The sequence below is a fragment of the Pinus tabuliformis genome, chromosome 1_2, assembly GCF_031772625.1.
Source record: "Pinus tabuliformis cultivar Carrire ecotype Pingquan chromosome 1_2, CPIR1, whole genome shotgun sequence".
NCBI lineage: Eukaryota > Viridiplantae > Streptophyta > Pinopsida > Pinales > Pinaceae > Pinus > Pinus tabuliformis.
The window spans coordinates 812,217,149-812,226,789 of NC_142298.1; positions in this window are offsets into that span (position 1 = coordinate 812,217,149).

Sequence of the window (9,641 nt, forward strand, 5' to 3'; positions counted from 1 at the left end):
TTACCTACTTTCTTGGTCTACAAGTTCAGCAAAATAAAGATGGTATTTCTCTCTCACAAACCAAATATCTCAAACAGATCCTTAAAAAGTATGGCATGGAAGACTCTAATCCAGTATGTACCCCAATGGTAATAGGATGCAGTCTTAGCTCAAATGATGAATCAACAGTAGTAAATCAACCAACTTATAGATCCATGATTGGAAGTTTTCTTTATCTAACAGGTACCCGAGCAAACATCATGCATGTAGTGGGAATAGTTGGAAGATTCCAAGCAAATCCTAAGGAAACACACCTTCAAGTAGTCCAAAGGATTTTCAAATATCTCCAAGGAACACAAAACTTTGGTTTATGGTATCCTAGAGATATAGATATTACACTTCATGCATATACAGATGCAGATTGGGAAAGGAGTGTTGATAATAGAAAAAGCACTAGTGGTGGTGCATTCTATATGGGTTCCAGGTTAGTGTCCTGGTTCAGCAAGAAACAAAGTTTGATTGTGTTATCTACAGCTGAAGAAGAATACGTGGCTGCTACATCTTGCTGCACACAACTACTTTAGATGATGCAAACATTGCAAGACATTCATATCACATGTACTCCACCCATCTCCATTTTATGTGATAATACAAGTTCCATCAGTATTTCAAAGAATCCTATCATGAACTCCAAGACCAAGCACATACCCATCAAATATTATTTTCTACGTGAACAAGTGCTTGAAAAAAAGGTCAAATTGGAGTATGTTCCCTCCAAAGAACAGGTTGCTGATATATTCACTAAACCATTGCTAGAGAGACATTTGAATATCTCAGACAGAAGCTGGGAGTAGTTGCTGCATCATCCTGCTATTAAAAGCCATTTTTTAAGAGAAAGGTGGTTATACGTGAGTTTCATGAAGCGTAGTCGCATATATACACTGGTTTTGGTGGGTACAGTCGCGTATATGCTAGTTTGAGGAAAAGCAGTGGGCCAGCCTCAGGAGAAAGGGGTCTGATATGACTCAGTGAATTATCTGATCTGCTTGATAATGGTTACAGTCTGTGGATGACATGTGGAAATATGTTGGCTCTCATAAGTTGTTGATAACTTGATATATATCTGAATGATGATGATGCCTTGATAACTTTTCTGATCTATGAAATAATCAAATCTGACAGTGAACATCTGACAGAGATTCAGGGGGAGCATATGCTTCTAATAATGCATATTGTTGGCATTAACTTAGAAGATCTCGGTGCAGATTTTGTTTCAGGTGGAACAGGTTCAGGGAGAGAACATGAATGTTGGTCTGGATGCTGATTGACAAATGTTGCTGGTAATAGTTGCTGACGACTATCATGGTATTGTTTAAGATATTTGGTCTTTGTTATATATGCCATGTATACCTTTTAATGTAACGGTCATGAAAAAGGCCTAATTTGTAACCCCACTATGCATGGGATGGATGATGTAATGTTTGTTGTTTTTGACATGTATAAACAATTGATATATGCCCACTTGGTTGGGTGGATGAGTCAAATTTGGTATATCCCCACTTGGTTGGGAGATGGATGTATGTATGAGCCATTGGTGATAGGAAGGTCATTTGTGATGCATGTATAGAGTCATGTTCTTCTTTTAGAACATATTTTTATAGACTTTACGTATGCTTAGGGGGAGCATGGACTCGATCAGGGGAGTTCAATCAACACACTTCAGCATATCATAAAATTCAGCATGCACTCATGGGGAGCATGACCCTTTGCCCTTGATGTCAAAGAGGGAGAATGACTTGGTGTGGTTGTGGTGTGGTTGGTGTTGCCATCAAGTTCAAAGGGGGAGATTGTTGGAATTATGATGTATGTGTTGTACTTGATGGAAACCCACTTGTAGCAAAACAACTCACTTATATATGGTAACTAGATGAATCTACAAAGAGATATCAGATGTGACAAAATGCATGACAAGTAGTGTTTAAAGATGTGATGAAATGCAGGGCGGCTTCAAGGAATCAGAAGGAAACTCACTTAGATAAAAGATCACAGTATACTAGGAAAACAATAAATATTGATAGATCAGTCTTCACAGAATGAAGAAAGAGAAGTATACACAAGTTCACCATTGACGAAGCTACGTATACACGTAGGTTAATAGAACAAAAGGAGCATATAACGTACACATGCACTTTCACAGAAAGGAAAGCACGTATACCTTGGAAATCTAAGTTTTGGTCCGAAGTATTTACTCCATGGTATTTTGATCCATGGTATTTGATCTGAGGTATTGACCTTAGGTACTTGATCCAAGGTATTGGTCCGAAGTGGTTTTGGTCCATGGTATTGAGAAAAGGCAAAAACTATAAAAGGAGGAGAAGGTCATTAGGCCAAGGCACTCAAGTATTGAATATATGATGAAGAGTAAGATCTAGTATGCAGGTTATTGGGTTATGGTGCATTGCTAGATTTGAACCAAGGAGGAACCTTAGCAGTTGAAGGAGAACAAGATATAATGATGGATCAGTATCTTAAGGCATAAAGTGAACTATCATTATGTGTTTTTGCTCATGAATATTCTAGATCTGAATACTGACGCATATATTATTCTGTAAATGATACGATTTGGGTATAACTGAAGTCTGGTATAGCTACAGAATTATGAATTAATATTTATAGATGTATATGCTGGTTGGCTTTAAGGAAAGTACATATACACGTAGGTTCGGCACAAGAAAGTAGCGTATACCTTATAATCTATGTTTTAGCTGTTGTTGTTTGTTGTTGTAGTATTTTGGGTTCTGGCTTGGGTTTTGGTTACTATATTTTGGTGACAACACTTTGAAAAGATCAGATTGATGAGTTGTCAAAGTGATTGATTGACTTGGTTGTGGTTGGTTCAATAGGAGAGTGGTTGATGCAGATATATTTGATGATTGAATGATGTTGTTGATGGATCCAGTCTGAAAATTTATGAAACGTGGTACCAGGAAGAAAGGAGAAGGTTATAGCCTTCTGTAGGCCGACACCTATGTACTATTAAACATATCAGCTAGTACAAGAGCTAGGGGGTTGTAGCTCCCTTCCAGTAGAAGCTGGAGAACGAGAGAAGGCTGTAGCCTTCTGTAGGTAGAAGCATGCGTGCTGGTATAAGACTGCACTAGTACAAAAATTGTAAACAAAATATTCTTATTACTAAAAGAAGACAAAGACGATTGTAGTAGCTGGTTTTAACCCACATTGGTTTCCATCTTATATCTAGGTGTTCATGTGTGATTCTTATGTGTGATGATCTATTTTTTTTTTACTGCACATGGTCACTGTCTTCTTGATGCATTGATTAAAGATCCTCATGTTATGAATTAACTGAATCATAAGTTTGTTGGATATACACTAGTTGAATTAAACAGAGTTGCGTGTACAAACGAGTTCCCTTAACAAAAGTAGCGTATATGAATCTGATTATGGAAATGAAAAATTATTGTTTTGCTAATACTGATTCACCCCCCCAGTATTATTTCCAACAATCATATCACGGAGCTCAAAAGGTTTGAGATTTTTTAGAACTATCATAAGGCATATGTAGATGATTGAAGGTAAGGAAGGTGGATGAAACCCTTTGTAAATTTTATGGAATTTATGCTCCATATGAAAATGAAATATTTACCAAACCTCTATCCATAATCATCAAGTGACTAGGCCAATAGTTTTAACACTTCTCAAATCGAAGAGTGGTTTTTTAATGTAATCTTTATTTGTGAAGGGTTAATTTATTATGTAAACATCAGTTTGGAAGAGAAAAAATTCAAACAAATGTTCCTTGATGGGAAGTATAAAGGCTCAAAATGTTAAAAAAAATGTTTGACGGGTAAAGAGAAATCCAAGTTCCGGCCCTAGTCCTTGGTCAATTAATCCATGCTCAGTGTCACCCAACTAATACATCCTTGGTCCTTCCTAACATCACTTTCCATAGGCGAAGTTTCACCACAATTATAGTCATGATTTTGCCACCCAATCTGCATCCAATTTTCACATCACCTTTAATTATATGTATATTTATTAAGAGAAAAGAAGAATAAGTGTGACCATTAACCACAACTTTGCAACAATTGATCTCCTTGATTTTTCCTCACCCCTCAATCACAACACTTCTTCACCTTAGTGATTTTCATTTCAAACATTATCATGATGAAGACGTTGTTTCTCTTTATTTTCTTTTCCCCTTTCTTTTCTCTTTATCTGATTGTCGAGAGAGAAAAGTATGATATATATATATATATATATATATATATATATATATATATATATATATATATATATATATACATATATACATATATACATATCATAAACCAATTTACATGTTAAATAATATATATGGGAAAAAGTGTAATATATTATGTTACAATTTACTCTAATATTTACCAACCTATATTTGTTTTAAACCTGGCTCTATTAAGTGCTAAGAGGGATCAAATATTTCTAGGTACAAACCATTCCACAAGTTTTGCACTCAAAAATAGGTTTGAACTTGTAGATATTTGATACTATAGAGGCTTGACAGATCCAGGTTTAAGATGGATGTAGTCTAGTTTAAATTATCTAAAGTACCGTAACTTTGTTTTACATTTAAATTATACTTCGTTTTTTTCTTCTTCTTTTCTTATAATGGACGACAACTCATATATTTGAATAATTTGAAGTCAAGCAAATTATACATCCATATTATGCATTCATATTTCTAATAATCATTTAAATAATGAAATCATTAAGTAGGAATTAAATTTTAAAATATCATCAATACTTATTATTTTTACCTTGATATAATTTACCTCACAGCCACATTTTAACTCTGATATCTATTTGTGTAATTTATTGAAGCATTATTTTCCATTTAAAATATTAATATAATTAAACACGTGTTTTTGATTTAGAGAAAACATTTCAAATCTATATATGTATGCATATTTATTTATTTTCCCTTTGTTAAAATTTACCCAAAAAAAAGCATGTCATATATATATAAGGTTTTTCTTTATATATTTGAAATACTTATTCAAATTTATTTAGACAAAGTTTACCTCACATGAAATCATTTTAACTCATATCAATTTTCTTATACACAAACACATTTTAACTATAATGCCAATTTACATCATTTTTGCAGGAAACATTTTTGTTTTTTACATAATTTCATGCAACATTTCACATAATAAAAATTGACGCTTTATTCAACTTCACATTTTACCAAATAATCTTATATGATTTTTTACCTTACAAATAAAATCTAATCTAATAATTTTTGTGCAATACCCTCAAAACTAAGTGGGATGAGGAATGAGGTGTTGGTAAGTTTTGTAGTTGGGTGAGGTTGTTGTTCCAATATGAAGAAAAACAAAAGTTAAAAACAAAGAAATTTACTTCATTACTATAGGTTACAAATTATATACTTCAATAATTTTTGAAGAACAAATGTACCTTAATTGAATATTTTGACTTCTTCGCTAAACGAACTTTATACTTTTTTTGTTTTCATGAATTTAGTCCATGCTTTATTAGTCTTTGCAAGACTAGCAATTGATCTTCTTATTAACTGTTGGGTGAGTGCATGGAGTTGGGTTACACCTTTTGGCAAAGCGAGGGCACTTTTTGGTGGAAAAAGGATGCTTGATTGAGTAGTTTTAAGCGCTTGATTGAGCAATTTTTAAGCACTCGATCAAGCAATTTTTAACCACTTGATCTAGTTGTTTAGGCGCTTAAAAATAACTCGATCAAGCCATTTTTTAGCCTGAGTTAGATGATCGATCGAGAGTTTGGGCTAGATCAAGTTATATGGTTTGATCTAGCCCTATGGCTCGACCGAGTGTTATTTATTATTCAAAACCCCAGTCGCAACATGCGCAAGTTATTTTTCTCAAAGCACGAGAAAAAAGAGTTTGACGAAATATTTCTAAGCTCAACTGAGATGGAGGAACTCAATCCAGCTACCCATCAACCCCACCAATGACCTAGAGGCTGAAGCCAAGATAGGCTTCCTATCATTTTTTCCTCTTTTATTTAATTTGTTTTGAAAAATAAAATAAATTAATTTGAAAAAAATCCTACTATTCAAAAACTACAAAAACAAATCACAAAAACCACCAAGAAAACCCTTGAAAACGATTAAAAACAACCTAGAAAACCACCAAGAAAACCCTTGAAGACCAAAATCAACCTGGAAAGCCCCCAAGAAAACTATTTTTTTTCTAAGTTGTTTATGATCCTCCAGGATTGACATGTGGCTTGAGGAGCCACGACCCAGAGGCATCTAAGCCATCAAAATCACCTGGGGATCGCACCCAGCCTTGGCCACACCAACCCTTAGCTAACTGGATTTTTTAGCATGTCTCCTCCCCCTAACACATGGCACAACCACCCCTCGTGAGGTTTGATCCTGGGCCATCTTGTTGACGAGGGCGATACTCAACCATTTGGGCTAGTGAGACTTGATACCCAAGAAAGCTCTTGAAAAGGAACCAAAAAACCTATAATTTAGGTTTTTTTTTTTTTTTTTTTTTCATTGTATAACTTATTTGCAATGGTAGGATGTTTATTATAAATATTTTCTATGGTAAAAACTTTATTTTTTGAATGGTTTTAACTAGTAATTATTTTTCAAAAGCCGTTCATTTTCTTTGGTACAACTATTGGTTAGGTATCTTATATATTTATTTTAGTTTTTGAATTACAAGTAATTAACTATATAACATAGTAGCATAATTTAACAATTTATTGGGATGTTGGCTCTGCAAGAAGCGATTAGGGTTACTCTGCAACCCGTGACGGCGCAAACGGACGATCGAAGAACCTGTACCCATACCAAATCGAAGCTCTGAGCGAAAAGAGCACCAGAACTGCGCTAGCCAGGCGCCATGGAGACAACGCAGGGGGGGGCGTCAGGGCCCTCCCCAATGCAGCATGAGCAGGACAATGATTTCCTCTTTGGCTCGTTCAATAGGGAGATCTTGAACAAAGGAGATTTGACACAGCAAGAGAATAAAAAGTCAGAAGATCCTCAAGGCCAAGACAACGGACCGCAGGACGCAGGGAAAAAAAATAAGGAGGAGGCGCCAAAGGTCACCTCAGCCACCTGCAAACCAGTAGCTGCTGAAAGGCCAAGAATCGAACTTCAAGGACACCTGATAAATGCCAGAATTGAGTTTATGAAAGAACACGCCATCATAGGGAAGTTCATAGGCTTCTGGCCTACGGAAAGAGCCCTATATGGATGGATCGCCACCAAGTGGAAACCAAAAGGGGATGTCCTGCTGCAATTAGGACCGAAGGGTTTCTTCACAGTTATCTTCTACTGTGTTGAAGACAAACTCAGAGTATTAGGAACAGGCCCTCACTTCTTCAATGCAGCGGGTCTGTACATGCGAGATTGGATACCCAGGTTTAACCCGGACAAGGAGGACCTAACCTGGGCACCAGTATGGATTCGACTGTATGGGCTTCCCGATGAATACTGGGACGAAGATTCCCTCAGGAGGATTGGAAATGGCGTGGGAGAATATATCAGAACGGCTGAAGAAACCAAAACACGCAGATTCATCTCATATGCCCGCATATGTGTTTTCATAAGGCTGAATGAAGCATTACCAGAGTCGATAACGCTCTCCCATTGGGATGAAGAATGGATCCAGCCCTTGGACTATGAGCATGTGCCCTTTCGTTGTAGAAGATGCCATGCACTTGGGCACTTATTTAGGGATTGTCCTCTGAATTCCACAGATGCGTCTCAGAACCCCTCAGCCACATCCAATCAAGACGGGTTCATCAAAGCACCCAGCAGAAGGCGCGCGCACAGGAAAAACACCAACGGGCAAAAGACACAGCAGAATAACACCAAAGGTCAAGCATCTAAGAATAGCTTTGAAGTCTTAGCAAACTCTTCAGAGAATGAGCCCATGACATCGGAGATCCGCCCCTCCCAGCCGTCTTCCTCTGCACCCCCTCCTCCGCCGCCATCCTCCCCCACCCGCAGGACCCCGGCTACCTCCCCAGATCCTCCTGGGGGAGCTACGAAAGTCTTGGCTGAAAAGGATCAGGAAAGGGAAAAGGGAAACATGAAGAACCCGCCATCCAGCACACATCCTTACGAGGAAGAAGGTAATCAAGTAAAACCGATGGAGGAAGAGCCCGAGAGCATCGACTTACAAGGCCTGAATATTCAAGAGCTGGAGTTAGCATGCAAAACAAACGCTTATGACAACATCTCTGAATCCCAACTCAACACTCTGGAGGTCGTCATTTCTAGAGCTTTTCAGCAGCAACAATTAGGAATCCAACCTGGAAGTTTATGGGATGGAAGCCAACCACCAAAAGAATCTAAGAAGCGAGGAAGAAAAACCGATTTGCAGAGAACCATCGAGATCGGGCGGCTTTTGCTAGACTCTGGAAGGTATGCGAAACTGACAAAGTATTACAAACCCACTGTTAATAGTGATCAATGAAGTTAGTCTCTCGGAACTTAAGAGGGTTCAACAGCCCAGAGAAACGTAGAATGCTAAAAAACATGTTTAGAATGGAGAAGCCACAGATTTGCTTCCTCCAGGAAACTAAATGCAACAGCAATACCATAGATAATATTCTCAAGAAGGTCTGGCCAGGATGCCGCTCAATAGCAGTTGATGCTTCTGGAGCATCCGGGGGCTTAGCCATAGCATGGAATGAACAAGCAATAGAACTCTCAGATTACAATGCCTCCCATCATTTAATACAGGCAACTTTCCATATTCAGGGAACGAATGTGCATGGCAACCTCTCAAATGTTTACTTCCCACAGGACACTGGGAGTAAAATAGCTCTTCTCAACACTCTTGAGGCTCTGAATAATAACAGAAGGTTCCCTCTGTGGATAATAGGGGGCGACTTCAACATGATTACGAAGCTAGAGGAAAAGAAAGGAGGGCGAAATAAGCTGGAGCAAGACACCAACCACTTCAAGAACTTCATACAAAACGCCTCCCTCATAGATCTGCCATTCTGCAACGGAATGTTCACCTGGAGCAACCGCAGAGCGGGAAAGCATCACATCACCTCTAAACTCGATCGCATCCTCATCTCGGACAACGCGATCCACCTGGGAGGAGACCTCAATGCAGCCATTCTCCAGCATACGGGCTCAGACCATTGGCCAATAGCCCTTCAATGGCAACGGCCGGGGGATCAAATGCGAAGACCCTTTCGCTTTGAAAGCTTTTGGCTTACACACCCTGAATTCAAAGATCTACTCAAATCCATTTGGACCTCCTTCATTCCCCCAGAAGGATCCAGGATGTATCAACTTCAGCAGAAACTCAGATACCTTAAAGACCACCTAAAGAGGTGGAACAGAGAAACCTTTGGGGACATATTCAAAGCCCAGCAATCCCTCAACATGGAGCTAGCAAACCTTCATCAGAAAATAATCACAGAAGGGCATACGGAAGGAACCTTAGAACAGGAAAGATGCCTCCACAGTCAAATCCAGGAAAGGCAGAAGCACGAGGAGATGTATTGGAAGCAAAAATCTCGAATAAAATGGCTAAAGGAAGGAGAACGCAATACGAAATTCTTCCATGGCACCACAATACAGAGAATGATGCACAATAATATCCCTTTCATCCAGAAGCAAGGAGGAG